The 22,690-nt window shown below is 36.9% G+C and overlaps 1 long non-coding RNA gene across 5 annotated transcripts in view; it reads left to right on the top strand.

The window, feature by feature from the left end:
- The window catches only part of LOC123381531, a 298,155-nt gene that overhangs the window by 120,229 nt on the left and 155,236 nt on the right, over positions 1–22,690 (top strand). The window lies entirely within an intron of this gene.

The following is a 22,690-nucleotide window of genomic DNA, read 5'->3' as shown; positions in this document are numbered from 1 at the left end:
CCATATAGGTATTTAAGATAAGACAGAGATGCAACTACTAAGTGGGGACAGGATGGAGCAATGAAATATTCTTATGGAAAAAAAGTGACTTGACCCTTACCTTACACTACATATAAAAATTAATTTGAAATCTACCAATGACCTAAAATGGAAAGGCAAAATTTTTTTTTTTTCAGAAGACAATATAGGTTAAAATCCTCATGCCTTGAGGTGGGCAAAGATTTCTCAAACAAAATGCAAAAGTACTGACCTAAATAAATACATAAAGTGGGCTTATTTCTGCAAAGACACCAATAAGAGAATAAAAATGTAAACTAGGAGAAGAAATTTCTAATACATATATTCAATAAAGCATTCAAAATGGGCAAAGCCTTGCGTAGGCACCACCAAAGAGGATATCCAAATGAACAAAATATGGAAAAGGCACTCAGTGTCATTAAATATAAGGAAATATCAAACTAGAACTGGAAAGAGATGCCTCCATTCTTAGAACTTTCCTAAAATAAAGGGTGTAATGGCAAAATCCCTGAGACCAAAATGAGCTTGATGTATTTCAGACAACAGAGGGTCAGTGTGAGGACAAGTAAGAGAGAGGATAGAAGGAGGTTGAGGGCACAGAGGAAGACAGGGCCATTAGGATTGTGAAATTTGATTTTTTTAATTATTACTAGAGCTAAAAAATAATTTTAAGATTACAATTCTGGGTTATAGTCTCTTACACAATACTTAATAAATAGTCTAGTTTATTCTACTTATTCTATTCTTTTCTAGTCTGTGCCATGTCTTGCCGTGCTGTGCCGTGCCATGCTGTTCCATGCCATTTATTAAAACATGATGTTAGTTGTAATTTACTAAATTAATTTATCCACAGTCTGAAAAAAATGTATGCTCTTGTAGTCCGTGGAAATGGGTTTAAATTTTATTTTACTTTAATAGAAAATCATAGGAATATATGACCTGAATTAATAATGAGTAATATAAAACTTCCATTGTGATCTTAAGCCAAGTTAACACACATTTGGGGGATTTTAATTTGAGTGACTAAAAAATGATTTGACAGGTTATAGAAATGAGTAGGATTCCCTCTCAGGGAATAAGGACAGTCATCATTTGTCGAATGAATATTGTCTAGACAGACTAAAAGCAAATCAGGTCTCCAAATAACCTTCAAGAGGAAGAGAAGGGAGAGAAGATGCAGGAAACAAACACATGCTTATCAAAGACCATGATCCTCTCTGATGGAAGAGAAATGAGTTTTAAGTCAAGAGCACAGAATCTCTAAAGAAGCTCTCATCGTTCTTTGCAGAAGTGATTACTGGAATCTACTGTGTAGTATTAAGAGAAGGTGCTTTGATTTTCTAAAATCAGTTATAAACACATTGGTTACAGCCTGCGGCATGATTCAGGTATGTGATATGAAAGGAAAACCATGGAAATAGGGATTATCCCACAAAGCAGTGCTTAAGAAATACTTAAGCAATATAAAGCAAACTCAGCAATACTTAGCATGTCTTCTCCAGCTTTTATCAAATATTTTTGATCTTGGCTGAATAATTTTCAGTTATGAAGTGAGTGAACAAAAAGAGGAAAGGGTGGATGAAGTTGGCATAAGGGGTGATGATTTAATATAGACAAGGGGGGACCTGAGTCACTCTGACCCTTGTCCTGCAGCACCCTTCCCAAGATGCAAGGAGTCAAAGAGGCCAAGAAGATGCATACCTATACTTGTAGTTTAAAATTGATCATTGTGGAATATTTATACTATGGAAAATGATAAATGCTACAAATCAGGGCTCCCTATCCAAGAACTGGTTGTTAAACATTTACCAGCACACCACTAATTATGACCCTAATCCTAACCTAAACTTAGTTTTTTGTTTTTTTTTAAAGCTTTGGATCAAAAAGTGGTGGAAGTGACAACAAATTAATGCCTCATTTAAAAAAAGTTTACATTTAGATCTTTTTCTGTGGTACTGATCCAGCATTCTACATATTAGCAATGTATCAGTTCACTGAGGCATAATTATCCATGGGGTTGTTAAAAAAAACTTATTTTGGAAATAATTATCGACACACAGGGAGTTGCAAAAATAGTACACAGAGTCCCATGTGTCCTTCTGTCTCATGGTGACATCTTATATAACTATAGTGCAATCCTCAAAATGAGGAAATTAACATTAATGCAATACTGTTAACTAGATTCCAGATCTTACTCATTTTTTCGCCAGTCTTTATATGAACTCATGAGCATGCAAATATGTGTGTGTGTGTGTGTGTGTGTGTGTGTGTGTGTTCATTTTGTTCTATGCAATTTGATCCATCACTTACTTTTTAAATGCAATCTGTAGACTGCCCCAGGGCAGCAGAACAATGCTTAATTAGCTGATGCCTTTAGGACCTTGTACTCAGCTGACCCTATAATTTCAAGTTTTTTTTTTTCTTTTAAGAATAAACCCATATCTTTATCTGAATTACCTGGATTTTCTGCGTGAATAGTCCCCAGAGTATCAGGTAACTGTGTCATCCAATAAAGTCTGACTTCTTAAGGGTGACCTGAAATATCCCTTTGTGAAAGAAATGCATTTATTCCTTCTGAAGAAATGTAGGTATCTCTGCAGGTGATCAGACATGAAAACAAGCTACACAGTCAATATACGGTAATTATAATATATGGTATTAAAAATAACATTGAATTAGGTTTTTTAAAGTAAGCTCTATATCCATTGTGGGGCTCGAACTCACAACCCCAAGATCAAGAGTTGCATGCTCTACTGACTGAGACAGCCAGGTGCCCCAAATTATGATCTAAGCATTGAACAAGCTGGCACTTTAATTATTAGAGGCAAATGTTGATGGGTAAAAATGTTTGAAAACCTTTTTTCATCAATATTTTGTTTTTAACTAATAATACAAACTGTAATTCAATTTATCACAATCTAAATCCTGACAAAATTTCAATATCGTTAATATGTTTCAATCTAAGTAATTTAATGGCTCTATTTTTGTGTTTAGTCATTGTATTCCAGAAATATGATTACTGAAACATAACACTGTGTTTATATGGGATGTGTTATATTTAATTACAAAGCATTCTGTTACCAATTATCTGCTGGCACATAAATTACAACATATCTTGTTTCCAGTGTATTTATATTGCTAGTTAGTCTGCTTTCTTTCTGTGTTTTCTGGACTTAAGGTTGATGATTATTTGAGGACAGATCAAAGGGAGAACTGTTTAAATTAACCTACCTGGTTTTATAATAGACTTCTGACCAGGTAAAGAAATGGTTAATAAGCAATCTAGAGGAGAAGCCAGGTTTTTTTTAGGCTAGTGCTTTGGATTAACTAACCCATGTTTTCTGTCCTATTATAGAAGAGGATGCTGAGCAGTGAGCTAGAAAAAACAATAAGAAATTGTATCAGTTTTACCACTTCTCCTTAATTGGACATTTTCAGCATATTATCAAGTTGTAATATCATGAATATACAAAATTAACTTGCTCTCAGAATTTACATTCAAATAAAGAGCAAAGTAGTCATCTATTTAATATAAATTGTTTTGATGATATATTCTTCTGAGTTACTCATGCCAATACTTTCCTCCATTAAAACGTAACTTTGACTTGATTGAAATGATAAACATTTCCTGACTCCTTAATGATTTTAATCTTACATTATTCAAATATATTGATTGGACATTATTTCATTCCTTTATCTCTTCTCAGTGTAGCTTCTGAAGTTCAGCATTTGTGATATTTGGGATCATACTATTAGTGTACTTTTCTTTCTTTTTTTTATGACATAGAATAACAAATTTATTTTTCATACTTCTCAGTAAAATTCCAAAATTATGCAAATGAGTTTCCTGGATCTTTTTATGGAAATTAAATACATCCAGCATCTTGAATGTTTGTTGCTACTGACATTAACATTTTTAAAATGAGAAGATTAAAGCAAAATATTGGCTTTGCAAGAAAAGGTTTATATTTACATTACTCATGCCTACACTGTTTGTAACTGATTTCTTCTAAAAGTGTAAATTATATTTCACAGGAAAAAAGTTATGCTTGGGAAGTAGTAGAAACCAATCAAAGTGCAGTTACAGGAAGCAGTACAGCAATAAATTAAAACGTCAAACTTTTAAGTTGTTTTGTTAAAAGCCTTAAAATCATCTGTGATTTTTGGAATTGACAATGTCACTTTAGCACCCACTTTTAAAGATCATTTGGAAGCATGAGTTATTTGTCAGGTGTGATTTATTTAAGACAATAAACTTAGATTATTGAGTTGAACAAATAACTATTTGGATGCTTGCCAAGCATTTAGAGCGAATGACTGAATATAATGAGACTGGATCACTCAGAGGGATGAATAATCAAAAGCCGTGGGATGAAATTAACATTGTTCAAAAGATATATCTCTTCCTTCTCTCCTTTGTGAATATTGAGCTTGGGAGAATGAAAAGCATCATGGGAAGTACTGTCTTTGCATTGTAATACAACAGCAGTAAATATACCTTATATTTGCATAATGCATTCCAGCTCACATGTGCTACTTCATATTCCATTAGAACTACTCTTCGAAGTAATTATAATTGCAGCATTACAGATGAGAAAACTAAGAATCTAGCAGATTAAGTGATTTGCTTAGGCTGCATAGACGACGAAGGGCAGAGCTAGAATTTGAATCTAAGTGCTATGTCCAGATGAGCCAAAAGGGGTGAGAGGAAAAGCAAGGATGTAGAATCAGCTACATCTCTTTGATCTTGGTTCTGCCATTGATAGCTTCCCTTGGATAATTTACTTAACATTTCTGACTTCAGTTCCCTCACTTGTAAATCCTGAATGATAGAATCAACACTCCTGGACCATGGGGAGCAGTATGGAAGATAGAGTTTCAGAATAGTCCAGGTCTTTGGTTTTGGAAGCCAACTGCATGGTTTCTAGTCCTACCTCTAATATTTAGTGTCTGATCCTGGGAAAATATCATAACCTCTTTGTAACTTATTTTCATCATCTGTAAAATAATACCTATTTCATATGGTTGTTGGGAAGATTACATGAGCTGATACGTGGGAAGTGGTGCCCATGGCACATAGTAAAACTCAATTACTGTGAGAATCACTTTGGAGCTTGGAACTCCCATGGCTTCTAGAACTGGCAAAAATGGTTCCAGTCCCTAAATTCCATGGCTGGTGGAAGTCCAAATTCCCCACTCCTCCTTTTGAGAGTCTAATTTCTGAGGTTTTTTTGTGCTCTCAAGATTCCCTACTCATCTTCCAGTTTTTGTTTTGCTTTGCTTTTGCTTTAGTAGCCACTGTTCTGTGACCCAGAGATCCAGAATGACACTCCACTTTTTTTCTTCTACATTTCACAGACACCCAGTCACACAGATCTTGTTGATATTATTGGGGATTAACAAAAAGAATCTTATTTCACATCTTAGAAGTTTGTTTCTGACCTCTTCTCTCCCTTCTCTTCTTGCTCTATCCTTCCTGAATTACTCCTCACACACCAAATTCTTCTCCCCCTTCATGTAGAACACTTGTGCTTATCTGAAATTTATCTCAATTCTGCTTCCACAAATTCACCAACTTGTCCGTGAAAATGAAGAGCCATTCTGCTTTGTGGCTGGCCCTGAAAAGTGAGCCAGTTGCTAGTTCTTACGACTGGCACGAAGAGAACAAAGGCATTGTTCTCTTATGCAAAATAGAAATTTTGGATAAATTAAGGATGGAATGTCTAATTTGGCAGTTGCTAAGGTGGGGATTGTGAAGATGTTCACCCAAACACTAGATATGAAAGTAAGAAAATGAGATAGGGAAACAGTGTCATTGTGTATGTTTCAGGAAATCTGACAAGAGGCAGTGAAAAGCATTTTACTGTGGATTTGCAGCAGTCCCTCATGTTTTCCTCATGCATGTGAGTATAGGCAAGGACCCTTCACTTTCATTTTACACTAGGCCCTGAAGATGACATAGTCAGTTCTGAATGTAGATATACTACACTTGGGCTTTATTTTTATTGAGTATGTTCATAAAAAAGTTAAAACAAAACTACTTCTTAATTCTTTAAAAAAATTTTTTTAACGGTTATTTATTTTTGAGAGAGAGACAGAGAGTGAGCAGGGGAGGGGCAGAGAGAGAGGGAGACACAGAGTCCGACATGGGGCTCGAACCCATGAACCATGAGATCATGACCTGAACTGAAGTTGGATGCTTAACTGACTGAGCCACCCAGGTGCCCTGAAACTACTACTTAATTCTTCGGAATTGGTGTGCTATGAATGGATTACGGGAAGAAGCTGTGGTTATTAGAATGTAGCCCTTCCTTGCTGTTAGGACAAAGTCCCTTAATAATGAACATTTCCTTTATCTAGCTTCCTGGAGATAATATGGCCAAGAATTTTATTTTTTCTTTTCTGACTGCCTTATTTGGTTTACGAAATAGTAAACTCATAAGCATTACAATTTTGGCTGCCACTAAGAGGCCAAAAGGGTGTTTGTTTGCTGTTTGTGGCACAGGAGAGGAGAATTTAAGACATAATGTCTGCCCTATTAGGAGATGACAAACTTTGTGCTACAGTTTTTAGTTAGTGGATGGGCAACTAGAGAATATTGTTTCTGAACCTGGCAAAGACAGCTTCTGAGAGGGCTCAGCAAACAACTTCCTGCTAAGTAGAAGAGTTTTTTATCATTTAGATTTCTACTCAACATTTGGCCTATAATTATTTATATATGTTTGGATCCAATTTAAGGTAATAAGAATCTCTTTATATATTACAATTTGGGAACAAGAGACTGGCTCCTTTGTTCTCTCAGGACCAGACTTCAGTAGCTCTAAGAAGACCAAAAGGAAAGGTAACTAAAACATGGAACTTCTAAACTAAGCATCTGTGTCAAGAAATACTCTGTCCCCAACATGCTAGTCCCCGACTTGACTTTATGGAACCCTTCACTGTGTTAGAGCTCGGGTTATGGCTCCTATACTAAGTGCAAAGGGAAAATTCTCCAGAGAAAACAGCTTTCTGTCAAGTATAAAATGATTTGTACCACAGTGTCTTGCTAAATATTTACCTAATCAGGAAAGATGGTCGGAGATGGTAGGTTTTAACCCGCCATTTTTAAAATGGAAACTTTCTTCAAACTTGTGCTTTTATGGCAACTTAGTATATTAAACAGATAAAAGTTGAACTACTCTTTCTGAAGGTGGGATGAGGTTCCTGAAGTCTTGATCTTCTTACTCTAGGTTCTCTGATATTCCTACCTCCCAGACCCACGCTCTACTCAATACAGTTTCTAAAGCACATCTGAAAACTCTGCAGGGCGCTGGGTCTTCTAAGACCCCATCAATAGGAAACTACTGTTAATAAGTCATCCTTTTTGAGTCCATTGTTCAAGCTAAAAAATAGTGGAAAAGAAATGGAATGAATCTGTATCATTTGTTCATATTTCCATGACAAAGCACAAAGGAAACAGGCACTGGAAGCATATGTGCAATGGAAATGGAGAGATACTGGATTCTTTAATGTGGAGGTCTCTAAGTGAATAGAGCCATCTTCTCTGTCCACATTCTAAACAGTTTGAGAAATAAGAGAATAAAGGTGGAGGTCAGAATATCATCTTTATTACCAATAAGAACCAGTCTGGCTTGATCAATAAATCCAGACTTAGGCAGTCTAGCACATGTGGTTTTAGGTCTTCCTTGTAGGGGTGGCCGGCCCAGGAGAGGGTCATGGTACAGAGGAGCAGAGAGGACTTTTGCTCTCTGCCAGGCAGCTAACCACCAAGAGGAGGAAGGAACAGTGCTGAGCTGAGAAGAATATCTAGGTGTTATTTCCAAATTGATCCCTCAGTGTAGTGACCCTACAACGTCTCCCACATAGTGGAATGAGGAAAGGACAGAAGAAGGCAAGTAGTTCCACTAAGTGAACCTTCTTTATGTGGGGGAAACACAAGATAACTACTTTTTCCCCCCACTATACAGTTGTTAAGGGGGGATTTGAGAAATAAAAGGTTATTAATGTGTGTCCACCCTCTACTCCCTCTGCCAAATCGATAATTTTATTTATTATGGAAATATATTGTACTCTTTGTAAAGAATAAATTATTCCAATAATTGGAATAAAATTCCTTATATTTGGGGATTGATTACTATGATATATATTTTGGTTTTGGACTAATAAATTATACAGTTCAGAAATTGTTTAGTTTAATTGCCCACCTTTTAGGAAAACAAGATTATACAGCATGGGGACTTTCTTCTCTTGATAGATCTGAAACTAACAGACTCCCACACTACACAAAATGCCCCACAAGCATTTGTATTTGGGAAGGAAGCTAATTTGTTAGTTTGAACACTGTTGAGCACTGCTCAAATTGCAAATGTGTTTATAGTCAGGGTAGAGAATTCAGTATAAACAAACAATGGAGATAATCTGTATAATGTGGTATATTTAAGAAATATGCTTCCGGTATGATTTTTTTCTTAGAAAATAATTATTCATATAACAAGAACAGCTGCTTGAAAATAAGCTTGGAATATTAAATTTATTAATTGAATACTATTGCCATCAACAGCACATTTTAGGGATTTTATAACCAGCACTGAATGAATAAAATATCACTGATGCCATTATAATGTTTACTCAAGGGAATACAAAGATTCCTTTTTATCCTGAGCTCTGGGAGTCTCCATGAAGAACTGGGGGTCTATATACACATGTCATCATAGACAGCCAAAGTGGTGCCCAGGCAGGATTTAAAAATTTTTAAATCTTTTACTGTTCTTCATGAGTTCAGAATTAGCAGAATATTGGCGCTTGAGAATGATAACTGCCACTGATATATGTATAGTGTGCTAATTAATCATGTCTTTTGTTTCTTCATTTTAATGCTTTGCCACTTTGGACGGAGCCTTGCTTATCCTGGAGGGACTGCCCCTCTCAGGATTAGCTAACTCCTAGAGATGGCAAAGAACTCACCTGGGAGTGTGTTTTTCATATGCAAACCAACTTATCTAGAACCCATACCCCCAACCACTTCCTTTATTGGGTTCTCACACTCTGGGCCACTATCCACTTGCTCTGATCACACCAGGGCCAGGTACCAGACAACTAGAGATGGACCCTATACCCCAGAGTCCACTGAAATTATTCAAACTAGCCAATCCCAAACCTGCTTACCCAGTCTCACTCATTCTCTGGAGAAACCATAATAAGGGCTCTTGCCCAAATCCTCCCTTCACTCCCTCTGCCTCCTGACCCAATTTGGGTCTATCCCAGTGTGGCTGTGCATAGCATGTTGGGCCTCCAGTTTCTTGGGATCTGTGAATGTGAAAAACATTTTTCTTCATGAAGCCATTTCCAAGTCTGTGTGTCTTACCATATCTGATTAAACAAATTACAGTCTCTTTTAAAACATAAACTTCTTTGTAGTTAATGAAGCACTTTCATATGCATTTATCTCACTGACCACAATTCTGTGAAATAGATATTATTTTTCTCATTGGAAAGATCAGATAATTGAGGCTTAGTGATGGCAGAGCCAGTTTGGATTAAACACAATACCACACAGAAGATATATAGGCTTTGGGGCTAGAAAATGTAATAATACATGTCTAAGTGTTTTTATTGGTTCTTCTGTAAAGTGAGGCCAAGAATATCTACTTTGTAGGTGTTATAAAGATTACAAATAATGCTCTCAGAATTCTAAGTTTGCTTTTCATTTCTGCCATGACCAACTTTGTTAGGGTCTGTTTCATTTTTCCCAGTTTATTTCCTTTTATCTTCCAGCAAATAGTAGATTTATTATGAATCTCTTGTTTAAGGGCCTATAGATTTGAGAATTCTGTATCTAGGTAAAATTTATTGGTTTTCTGTAAACCAACAATCTTTTTAAGAATAAACAGATAAGCAAAATAAAATGCAAAATATTGAATTTAAAGACATCGTAAGCTTTTGAAGAAATCAGGCTGAAGAGTCTAAGATTCTAGAGAGAGGTGAGCAAACAATCTGTAACTGGTGTTACCAGAATTTGTTGCCAGATTGTGACACAGCAAGAGGCTGAGAACAGATAAGTTTGCCCAGGAGTGCAGGACCACTCTGGAGGACAGAAACATCATACCATTTGGCAATCTAAAATGACTGAAGACACAAAACGAGAGTCTTGAGTGTTTCCAAACACACATAAGTTTTGTTCCCAAAGACATTTGCCAAGTTCTGAAGCTACACTGTGCTACAAATTAAATCTGAAAATACTTGAAATGCAGATTAGAATTTTGCAGTTTCACAGAACACAGAATTTAGATTTCAGGGTCTGCCAGGGTTTGGGGCCCTAATGAACCAATCATGTTCTCAGCTGCAAGTCCTAGCATATTAGACCTCAGGAATAACAGCAAGCCACAAATATACTGAGCATTGCCTAAGAGCAGTACAACCTTATAACTTGGCTCAGTCTCTGAATGGATTAAGAGAATTCACCCTCACTCTGTCCAGCAAAGAAAAGATGGAACCCTGATGGGAAAATGATAACATCTTTTACGGTTGTTATAAATAATGTCTAGCACTCAATATAAAGCTATTAGGATTGTTAAATAATAGGGTTAAACAAGCAAAAACTAAGACAAAAACAGTAACAGCAACAACAACAAAACAATGTAAACAGCCTGACAGGTGAACTATTGGAATTATCAATGACTTGAGAATAATTATGATTATTAGTATGTCCTAGAAAATAGAGCAGCAGATAAACAATTTTATTGGAGATTTGGAATCTATACAAAATAATGAAGTGGCAGTTGTTGAATTGAAAAAAAAAGACAATATCTCCAATTAAGAACTCAATAATGTATTTAATAAGCAGATTAAACACCAGAAGGCAGGACTGTTGAACTAAAAGATAGGTCACGACAAAAGATTTAAACTGAGGCACAGAGGAAACACAGAAGGGAAAATAAAACAGATGTTTAATACCTGTGAGGCAGAGTGAAAAGTCCAATTTACATGTCATTAGAACCCCAAAAGAAAAAGAGAAAAAAGAGATTTTGGCAGAAGCAGAGGTAATGGTAATTTTCCAAAATTGACTGAAGACTTCAACTGACATTTTAAAAAGTCTGCAAACATCCAGCAAGATAAATATAAAGAAAACTACATTACCTTCAAAGCATCAAGGAGAACAAACATATTGATAACTTTCCAACAGAAGAAAAGCAGTTAAGATACAATATGGAACAGTACTTTTAAAGTGTTGGAAGAAAAAAATGCCCGTCTAGGATTTGAAACCTAATATTCTTCCCAAATGAAGGAGAAATAAAGATTATATGATCCCCATTAACTGTGATATATGACTGGAATTCCTCAGCATGACCTTCAGGAAACTCAAGATCTAGTCCTGTGCCAACTTTCAAAATTTTATTTTTCATTGCAGCTAAATCTATGTCTATACCTTCCCCTGGATATACCAGACTTGATCTCATTCCAAATATGTGCTTATGGTCTTTGTCTTGCCTGGAACACCTTCATCTTTGCTCCTACTTTTTACTTTTTATTTTATTTTATTTTATTTTATTTTATTTTATTTTATTTTATTTTATTTTAATTTTATTATCTATTTTAAAGTTAATTTATTTATTTTGATAGAAATGAGCAGAGGAGGGGCAGAGAGAGTGAGAGCGAACAGGGGAGGGGCACAGAGAAGGAGAGAGAATTCCAAGACAGGCTCCTCACTGTCAGCACTGAGCCTGATCCCATGAACTGTGAGATAATGACCTGAGCTGAAATCAAGAGTCAGACACTTAACCCACTGAGCCACCCAGGTGCCCACTCTCACTTTTAAATTCCAGCTTGTCTTTACCACAAAACTCAGCTCTTACTTTCATTTGAAAACTTCTGTCAAAGTCTTGCACTCTCCAAACCGTTCATTTTGGTTTTGATACAAACTGCCTTGCATCGCTGTTCACTATTTTGTAAATACTATATTTCATCAGATTTCAGATGACATTGATTTCCAAAATACGGCACTGTTTTATAGATCAGGAAGAGAGAAGGAAATACTGCCAATTATTCTATGCATTCTGCAGTTCCCCTAACAATAGTTATAGTAGCCTCCTGTTGTTTTGAAACTTCTGTCATCTATTTTAAGGGATTTGGCAATGTCTCTGGATCTTAACTTGCATTGCCTGGTATAAAATAAAATAGGCAATCCTTTACACACGCGCGCGCGCGCACACACACACACACACACACACTTACTTTTTTGGGCATATCTTCCTTTTTTAGAGGTGCCATAACATATTTGGTTTTTGCTTTATAATAAAATATGGAATTGTAAAAAAAAAAAAGTATGGGATTTTTCCAAAAACATTTATTTGCTTAATTTGTATAAAATTTATGTCAAGTTTCAGTGCATTTTTCTGCATTGTGAAGATTTTTCATTTTAATGCCGTAACACAGGGTAATATTTTTAAGACATTCTAAATGTAATTAATGGTAGCACCAACCATGTACATGATTCAACTGAAGTGATGACAGTGTGAACAGCCAGGACCAAGTTCTGAGGACGCTTGGACAATGACTACTACATCCTGGGTTTAGCCTGGTCAACAGCCACTGTATGACATATCTCAGTGTGGGATGGTAACCTGAAATAAATGTAATCTTAGAATCAATAAAATATCATGTTGGGGCGCCTGGGTGGCTCAGTCGGTTAGGCGTCCGACTTCAGCTCAGGTCACAATCTCGCGGTCTGTGGGTTTGAGCCCCGCGTCGGGCTCTGGGCTGATGGCTCAGAGCCTGGAGCCTGCTTCCGATTCTGTGTCTCCCTCTCTCTCTGCCCCTACCCCATTCATGCTGTGTCTCTCTCTGTCTCAAAAATAAATAAACGTTAAAAAAAATTTTTGAAAAAAAAAATATCATGTCACGTGCTTCCTGCAGTAGATTCTAAGGTCCCAGGGTGCTTGAAGTACTTCTTCCATGTTGTTTGGTACAGTTCTAGCACAACACTGAACATATAGAAACATTATATTGAATGTAAACAATATAATAGGCAATCAAATTTAATAAAAATAGGGAGAAAACTAGTTGAATTAAAGTAGAGAAGAATAATGCATCATTTTACCAACGTTAGATTGATTTTATCAACATTAGATAAGATTTATTTTTAGGCATGTCATATGCAATATTCTTTGTTCTTCTAAGCGGTCTGTGAATATGTGTGGGGCGGTCCATGTATACCCAAAATACAGTATTCTAGAATACAGTAGATTCAATTTATCTGGGCAAAATTGACACTTTACTTAATTTCTTCTATCACAAACAAGTCTTTATTTAATTGGATGACAATTAATTCTAACATTTTTCTGTCTGAAATCATGGAGTTTGCAAACCTCACCAGTAGAGTGATTGTAGAAATCTTAGAGAATCTTGATTATTACAAATTCCTCTTTTCCTATATTTGTAGATGTTGAAACATATTTATGGGTCAGAAGCATTGTTGCAATTACTCAGGATCATATACCCTCAACAGATTATATAAAGCACACTGTAATTCTTGTGGCTGATATGAACAACCTCACTAATTTGGATTGGATAATTCAGAAAATGTATTAATTTGAATCTTGTCAAATGCTTTTAAGTGTTACCCCACATGTCTGGGGAATAGGAGAGGAAGAGTATTTGAAAAGATAATTCACAGTGCATGAAACTTGGGGGAAAATGTCTTACTTAAGAAACAAATTGTTTTCAGTATCCCCAAAGCATTCCTTTTATGCTAAAATGTAATGTTTAGTTCAAATCATTTTTATCTGTTAATCAAAACTGGTTCTTGAACACCAGTGACCATTAAAAATCATTCCTGCATGTTCTTTACAGTATCAAAGCTCATATGACAAGATGAAAATCAATGAAAATCTTCCAAAGATACATCAGCTTCCATCATGGTGTGACATAGGACTGTGTACTTAACTAGTCCTGGTTCTAGTTTCTCATAGGAGAATGGGGGTGTGGACTGTGCCTCCTAGGGCATTTGTGAGAAGTAAATGAGCTAACTATGTGAACATTCCTTGGCACACTGTTGGATTGAAATAATTATTTATCTTATTAATCCATCATTTACTGAGTAAATTAAACTCAATTTTAACTTCCTTAGTCCAGATTTTTAACTCATCTTGTTGTTAATTAGGATGGTTTTATGTATGTGGACTATACTAGTATTTCCAGTTGCCCATTTCTAAATGAGAGATTGGTAAACTTTTTCAGTTAAAGGCTAGATAGTAAATATTTTAGACTTTGTGGGTCACATATGGTCCCCATCTCATATTCTTCTGTGTGTTTTTTTTAAGTGACTGTTTTATTTATTTAAAAAAATTTTTTTAATGTTTTTATTTATTTTTGGGATACAGAGAGACAGAGCATGAGCAGGGGAGCGGCAGAGAGAGAGGGAGACACAGAATCTGAAGCAGGCTCCAGGCTCTGAGCTGTCAGCACAGAGCCCGATGCGGGCTTGAACTCATGCAGTGTGAGATTATGACCTGAGCTGAAGTCGGATGCTTAACTGACTGAGCCACCCAGGTGCCCCTTAAGCGACTGTTTTAAAATGTGAAAACCATCACCACCTGATGGACTATCTAGAAAGAGGAAGTACCAAAGTTGGCCTGTGACTGTAGTTTGCTAACCCTTGTTCTATTTTGTTTAATCTATTTTGTTTCTGCCCTTAAAAATATACATAACTAATGTTCTTCCAAGATTTAGAAAGGTAAGAAACCCAAATTTAGATTTCTTGGATAAAATTTAGAGTACCCTGAATTAATATATTCAAGGAAGTAAACTGTGCTTCGGGGATAGTTTAGTAATTTCCAGAAGACTACAAAGAAAATAAAAGAGACAGTGATTTTTTCCCCCCTTCTGTCTATAAAACAAATCAAAGGGTTTTATGAGCTTGTGCACATGTTAGGAAACAAGGAAGTTTGTATTTTTTTTTATTAGAAAATATGAATTCTTCAAAGGTGCATCTGTTAGTCTCATAGGTATACACATTGATTAAGATTTCTTATTAACATACAATCATCTCCAAATGTTGCTACTTAATTGCTTTTTATTTCGGTTAAGTACCAATGTTCTTTATTCTCACACGCAGTTTAATTAGCATGGAAGGTCACTGAGAGGTGTTAAGGCACAAACTTGCCCAGAGGAAGTAGTTGATGCCTGGCTGGCTTCTAATTATAGAGCATCCTTAAATTGCAGAGTAAAAGGAAGTTTGGAAGGGAGAATAATAATGAAAGAACAAAAAATGAACAAGAAGCATCCCTGTGCACAGGAAGGACAAATGCTGAGCTCTGATTCTTAGGTTCAGGTCATAGCTGCAGGTGATTACCAGAAGGACATAAAATACAATGTACAGAAACTTGCCGATTATTTAACAACATTTGTTAAACATCTATGTACAGACATTGGGGTGGATGCTTGCGGGGACTATTGAAGTATGGAGTAAATGGCTGTTGAGAAAAATGAGTCAAACATGTAGTGATTAAATATCACAGTCGTACATGAAACTGAGAGTATGTTATTCCTTTTTTTATTAAACTTTCATTACTAATAATATTTTTGATTATACTAAATTCTTGTCAAATTACATTAGAATCTGGATATTTGGCCTCACAATCCTTAGTATTAACTGTATGTAGACATCCCTAGAAGCATTGTTTTCAGCCAATAACAATGTACTCCTGTATATAGATTTGGTGTGTCTTAAAACTATTAAAGTCCAATAATAAAGAGGGTAGCTATAAGTGCTACAAAATATTTTTTTTGATTTCATCAAGTTATTTATGCTGTAAACAAGAGCTGCCTTAATAGCATTAAAATAGAATTCAGTGTGTAACACTTTAGTGGAGCTACAACTTTTCACAGTTACACATAGGGATAGATCCAAGTATCCCTAGATTTTATATTCATGCATTTCACGATGATAACTCTCTAGGAGCAAGTGGTGCCTTAGACTGGCGCGGATGATAACAGTGTATGGTATTTGCAGACCACCTTTTATGTGCCAGGCACAGTTGCAGGAGCTTAGTAAGCATTATCCAATTTAATGCTATAACAGTCCTCAGAGGAAAGCATTATTATTGTCTCCATTTTACAGATAAGGAAGCCAAGGCAAAGAAAAGGTAACTTGCCCGAGTCATGCTCAGAAGTAGGAGAGTTGGGGATTAAGTCCAGTCCCTGTGATTCCAGCGTCTTTCACTAGTAATTCAGCCTTAATGTTAGTGTGTATAAATCATAAAATATGGGGTGGCCTGAATGATCCATCTCTTCACAGCAGGAGTGAGTAAACAGCATTGCATGTTCATCATGTACATTTAACAAGAAGGATTTCTTCGGTGAGAAAAGTTTAGCTGCTATTTGTTCACTCCGTGCTTCACCTCTCCGGGCCTCAGTTCCTTCACATCTGAAATGTGGGGATTGGAGCTAGACTCCTTTTCAATATTCTTTTATATTTTATATTTTCCTTAAGGGTAGAATCATGACTCTCATACAAATACAAAAACGAACACATGTCAAAGAATTTATTTAACTCATTAAGTAATGAGAGAACTGGTAAGATGTTAAAGCTGGTTCAATTACCACACTTTTATTGTTGAATCAGGAATGTGGGAATTAATTTACAAATAGATGCAAAACTGTCCTTTTTTGGCAGGGGGAGAGTGGATCAGTTGTCCCTCCTGGATAGAATTTGCATGTCTGTGGGCAAGGGTCATTTGCACTGGTCTCAGCTACCTAGAATTTATAAAGTAGATAAAAGACATGGAAAGGTCCCGAGTCCCCCTAGGATCAGATAACTCAGAGGGTGTGTTAGACAACACGTGGTCTTTAATTGAAGATGCCCAGTGATTTTTAGGTCCAATTCAAGATCTCACACAATTTTCCCCCACACCTCACACCAGTTCCTTTGGGAAGTCCAGTGAATAGAACAGGTACAGTATCTTTGCTTTGATGAAAGATGTGGGAGGACCAAGAGCTCCCGTCATTTTGCCTCAGTTACTCACCCAAAATTCCAAAAAGTTTCCCTGCAACTGCCCTTGAGGCAGCTTGTAGGGCTGAGACGGCTGTATGATCTCTCCAGCTACTGCAGCTAACATTCTGCAATTTCCTGATTCTCCCTGTTGGAGGCAAAAGGCTGAGCTGTCAGAGATAAATGCATTTTTGCTAGCATCTCACAGTGGCAGTTCATTCAGTCCCCATGAAACCAGAAGAATCCTTCTGGGTCAGGAGTCTGGGGTTCCTTCTGATTAACTCTCAAGTGGTTCTCCTAGGCTCAAGGTTTGAAATAGGCAGAAAATGTTTTGTCTGGTATAAAGTCTTTTCAGAAGGCTGCATCTGTTAAACCCTAGGATAATCTTCAGTGGGGATCTGGAAGCCCTTCCTTCCATCCCAAGGGGCCTTTGGCCATAAGGCATTCGTAACACTATTAGCTATGTGTGGACATTGAGTGGATATTTCATTAACAGAGTTCCCAGGTATGGACTTACGAAGGGGCTGGTCTGGCAGGGTTTGTTTAATTAGACTGGAAAAGTCCATGGTGAGTTATAACTAATTTGTAGGCAACTCTGTGAGATCAAGGCTGTGTTGAAGAGCTTAGCATTGACACTGATTTAAATGAACATATGCAGTGTTTCCTCTGTGGTCATCATTATTGGAAGTATTTTCTCCCAAGAGGCTTAGATAAAGGATACAAAATGAGTTGCTATTTTCTTTCAGTATTTCATCTCTATGTCAATGCTATTTTGAATATCCCCAGAAGGAAATGTCCATATAGACTGATTTGGGGGTGTGGTTGAGGTTATACAGTTTATTACTATGTCACGTCAGTTACAAATTTCCTACAGTTTGCAACTCTCTTCTGATCACTTTTCTTTTTCACCAACCAAACCAGCAGCACCTGCCAATTATCTGCCTTTCTTCCTTTATTTAGGTTCTACCTATTCTATTAATGTACTTAAACTTAATTAAAACATGTTTATTGAGCAAGTAGTACAACAAAGCTGAAGTCTTTATAAAAAAAAATCAACTGTGTCATTTCAAAAACATATTCGTTGGGGTGCATGGGTGACTTAGTTGGTTGAGCATCTGGCTCTTGATTTCCCTTCAGGTCATGATCCCAGGGTGGTGGGATTGAGGGGGAGATCTATGCTGGGCTTGGAGCCTGGTTAAGATTATCTCTCCCTCTCCCTCTCCCTCTCCCTCTCCCTCTCCCTCTCCCTCTCCCTCTCCCTCTCCCTCTCCCTCTCCCTCTCCCTCTCCTTCTCCCCCTCCCTCCCTCCCTCCACCTCTCCCCCTCCCTCCCTCCACCTCTCTCCCTCTCTCCCTCCTCTTAAATAAGAGAACATATTCACTATTTACTTCTTTTTAAAAAAAAAAAAATCTTCTAGTGGCACCTGGGTGGCTCAGTGCGTTAAGCATCTGACTCTTAATTTTGGCTCAGGTTATGATCTCATGGTTCATGAGATTGAGCCCCATGTCCAACTCTGTGCTGACAGCACAGAGCCTGTTTGAAATTCTCTTTCTCCCTCTTTCTGCCTTTCCCCTCCCCCTGCCTCAAAATAAATAAATTAACTAAAAAATTCTATTTGTTGCCAGTAAACCCACCTATTTTTAAATATAGTGTTGATGTAACTCTACTGTGATTTTTTTCTCATAAATATCAGAAACATTTTTCCGGTTGTTACATGGTGTCGATAATGGTCTTTGTTCTTATTTATTTATATGAATGATTTTTATTATAACAGACACAGATGCATTGTAAACTTTAATACAGAATGATCCTGGAAGTTACAAAAGAGATATTAAAAAGCATCTGAAATCCTACAAACTAGATATACTTGCAACTTTAAGTCTTTCATTCATCTTTTTATGCACACACACACACACACACACACACACACACACACACACACAGCTTTCTTTTTTTGTTTTTAAAGTTGATTCATTTTGAGAGAGAGAACATGCTTGCAAGTAGGGGAGAGGGAGAGAGAGGGAGAGAGAGAATCCCAAATAGGCTTTGCTTTGTCAGCACAGAGCCTGATGCTCAACCGACTGAGCCACCCAGGAGCTCCATGGAAAAAAAGAATCTTTTTTCCATGCAAATGAATATAGATATACAGAATCAGTTTGGGTGCCTGAAGAGTACTGCGGTATAAGTGTTTACCACCACCTTTTAACCAGCTTTCCTCCCTTTGCTATTCGGATGGAGAGGTTCCAGATTTCTGCTGGTATAAACAAAGCTGTAGCACTTTTCTGGGATTATCTCCTTGGCATAAATTTCAAGTACTATGATTATTACATGAAATGGGAGGCTCTTTAAAACTTAAAACAGGGCCATCTGGGTGGCTCAGTTGGTTAAGCGTCCAACTCTTGATTTCAGAGTCATGAGTCCGAGCCCTGTTTTGCGCTCTGCACTGGACATGAGGCCTACTAAAAACAAAACAAAAGACAAAATCCTTTGAAACCTATTTCAAAAAGTTTCTTTTCAAATTTGTAACATCTTACACCTATCACCAATGTGACTGTCTTTTTCACCGCACCCTCCCGGATCCCTGGGTTTTAGTCTTTCTTTTAAAGTTTTAGTGTTATGGGGCCTGGGTGGCTCAGTCGGTTAAACATCTAACCACTTAGGATTTGTTCCCTCTATCTCTGCTCCTCCTCTCCTTGTGCTCTCTCTCTCTCTCTCTCTCTCTCTCTCTCTTTTTCTCAAAATAAAGAAATAAACATTAATAAAATTAAGTTTTAGTATCAATGGGAGAAGGTGGAAGTAGTATCTCAGCATTTTAAAATTAGCATTTCCTTGATTACCTGGGTGTTTGAATACCTTCATACACACACACACACACACACACACACACACACACACACACACACATATATAAACATATATATATTCTCATCCTTTGTGCATCTTTTATGACTTGACTATTTATATTCTTCAGATTTCTACTGAAGTGATCTTTTTTTCTAAGTTTTCCTTACAAAACATATAAAGTTTATTACGTTGAAAAAGTTACCCCATTTTTATTTATTATCACTTAGTTTTTAGACTAAAACATATGTGTTTATTCAATTTTTTTGGTTGGTGTTTTTGGTAGTGCTGTTCATATACTTAATGTTTACTGTGTCAAACTTATCAGTGTTTTCCTTTATTGATTTTAGTGTTTGTGCCACAGGTGGAAAGGCCTTTCTCCAGATTATAAAAATATGACCTCTTTTATTCTTCTAATAACTGGTATTTTGCTATTTTTTAGTATTCAAATTGATATATCTAGTACTTGTTTTGGTGTACAGAAGAATGTGAAAATCCAAAATTTTTCACTAAAGCCTAACCGTTTTGTTTGTCTCCATAGAACACTTGAAAAATAAGGGCAGATGGATATTCAGGTAGTATTTGTACTGAAAAATAGGATTAAACTTGTAGATGATGCCAGGATTGAATAGATTATGCCAAAGGAAATTGGGGACCAGCATCATTACTGAGATTGTGGGCATAATTTTACCTGCTGGTGGGGACTCTATTAGTGTATAATATTTATTATTATAGTAGGTATATATGCTCATGAATAGAGAAATAGAAGAGATCAAATTTAGATATCATAATATGTTCATGGGATTAATGAAAGACAGAGTATGTTTTATATGGAATATATTAGCTATTTCAGCAGTAGGGAGAAGTGAGCAAGCATAGAAGGATTCAGATGTAAGAGGGTAAAATAGAAGTTTGTAAGTTTCATAGAGCATTGTGCCAAGCGAGGCATAAATTCCGTCTTCATTCAAAATATATGAACTGTGAGGGCCGTAAGAGGATTGGCCTTCTGGGTAGGACTCTGAGGAATTGAAATGTTAACAGACAATAAGTTAGCAGAATGCCTCAGGCAATTACAATTAATGAGAAAACAGGGTGGAGATGAACCTCATTGAAGATGGGACCGAGGGATTATAAAATCATAAAGGCACATTGTGTTAGTGGACCTGGCTGCTAGATGGCTCTATATCAGGGGCAAGCCTTCTGAGAAAAATAGAGAAAGTGCCTGTACCTCAGACTCTAGGACCCTGGTGAGCACCACAGGGAGACAGGAGTGAACACAGGTAATTAGAAATGAGACCTTTATTTCACATTGTATTTTAATTTATTCTCACATCTATTCTCTTGCATTGATCTCTCTGCCTGTTCCTGTACTGTCTCAATTGTTATAACTTTATAGTATATTTTAATATCTAAAATATCACAAGCTTGCTTTTTTACCCATCTTTTCCAGAATTTTACTAAGTGATTTCTTATCTTCTACCAAATTATTATTATATTTGCCCTAAATTTTTTTTATCATTTATTTTTGAGAGACAGAGACAGAGCACGAGTGGGAGGGAAGGACAGAGAGGGAGACACACAGAATCTGAAGCAGGCTCCAGGCTCTGAGCTGTCAGCACAGAGCCCGACCTGGGGCTCGAACCCATGAACCATGAGATCATGACCTGAGCCAAAGTTGGACACTTCAGCCGACTGAGCCACCCAGGTACCTCATGAATGGATAGTTTAACTAGGATAGCAGACCACCTCCAGATCTCAGTGGGTTAACACAACAAAAGTTTATTTATTAAGAGTATATGCCCCACATGGGCTGGTGTGAGTGGGGCAGGGGAAAGGATTTGCTCCACAGAGTTACTCAGGCACCAGGCTGACCAAGGCCCCAACACTTCATAGCTATACCACCTTAGCTTCCTAGTCACCTGCATGGGAGAAAGCAGGTGGAGGATTGTTCATGAGCTACAGAGACACATGTTTTCCCCACTCACAGCTCATTGGCTGGACTGACACTGTCCAACAGAACTTTCTATGGTAATACACTGTCCAATATAGTAGCCATTAGCCTTTGGTAGCTAATGAAATGTAAGCACTTGAAACTTGGTTAATATGACTAAAGAACTGAATTTAGGTTTTGGGAAAAAATAAGTTAGTTTTCAATTATATAATCACACATGGCTAGTAGCTATGACATCGGACCGAACTAGTCCATGACTAGAACTAGTCACCTAGTCCTGCCTAAGTGCAGGAGAGTTGGGGGTGTATGAGGGAGTATATGAAATACTCTGTGAGCATTACTGTCTCTGCCTTCACTCACAAAACAAAACACTACCAGGCACACACAGACACACATACACAACACGCAGACTCACTCCCACTGGGAATTTCCTTGTGACTGTAGCAAAGTCATATTTTAATATTTTAAATTTTTTTTCTTATTTTTATTGTTTTTAAAATTATTTTTTGAGAGAGAGAGAGAGACAGAGACAGAGAGTGAGCAGGGGAGGGACAGAGAGAGAGGGAGACACAGAATCTGAAGCAGGCTCCAGGCTCTGAGCTGTCACCACAGAGCCCAACGTGGGGCTCAAACCCACGAACCATTAGATCATGACCTGAGCTGAAGTAGGGCACTTAACCTCCGAGGTGCCCCATGTTTTACTCTTTTAAATATAGAGTGTTTTTGAGAACAAAGTATACCTTTCCATTTGTTCTGGTATTCTTTTGTTTCAAGTGATTTTGTTTCTTGATTTTTCTTTATAAATTCTGTATATTTCTTTTAGGACCAACTTTTGAGCCAGACAGAATTAGAATTTTAGCTCTGCAACTTATCTTAAATTAATGTAACCTCTA

This window comes from Felis catus, chromosome D4 (assembly GCF_018350175.1).
Source record: "Felis catus isolate Fca126 chromosome D4, F.catus_Fca126_mat1.0, whole genome shotgun sequence".
Lineage (NCBI taxonomy): Eukaryota > Metazoa > Chordata > Mammalia > Carnivora > Felidae > Felis > Felis catus.
Note: the sequence above shows the minus strand (reverse complement) of the source record. Positions and strands in the feature narration are given on the sequence as shown.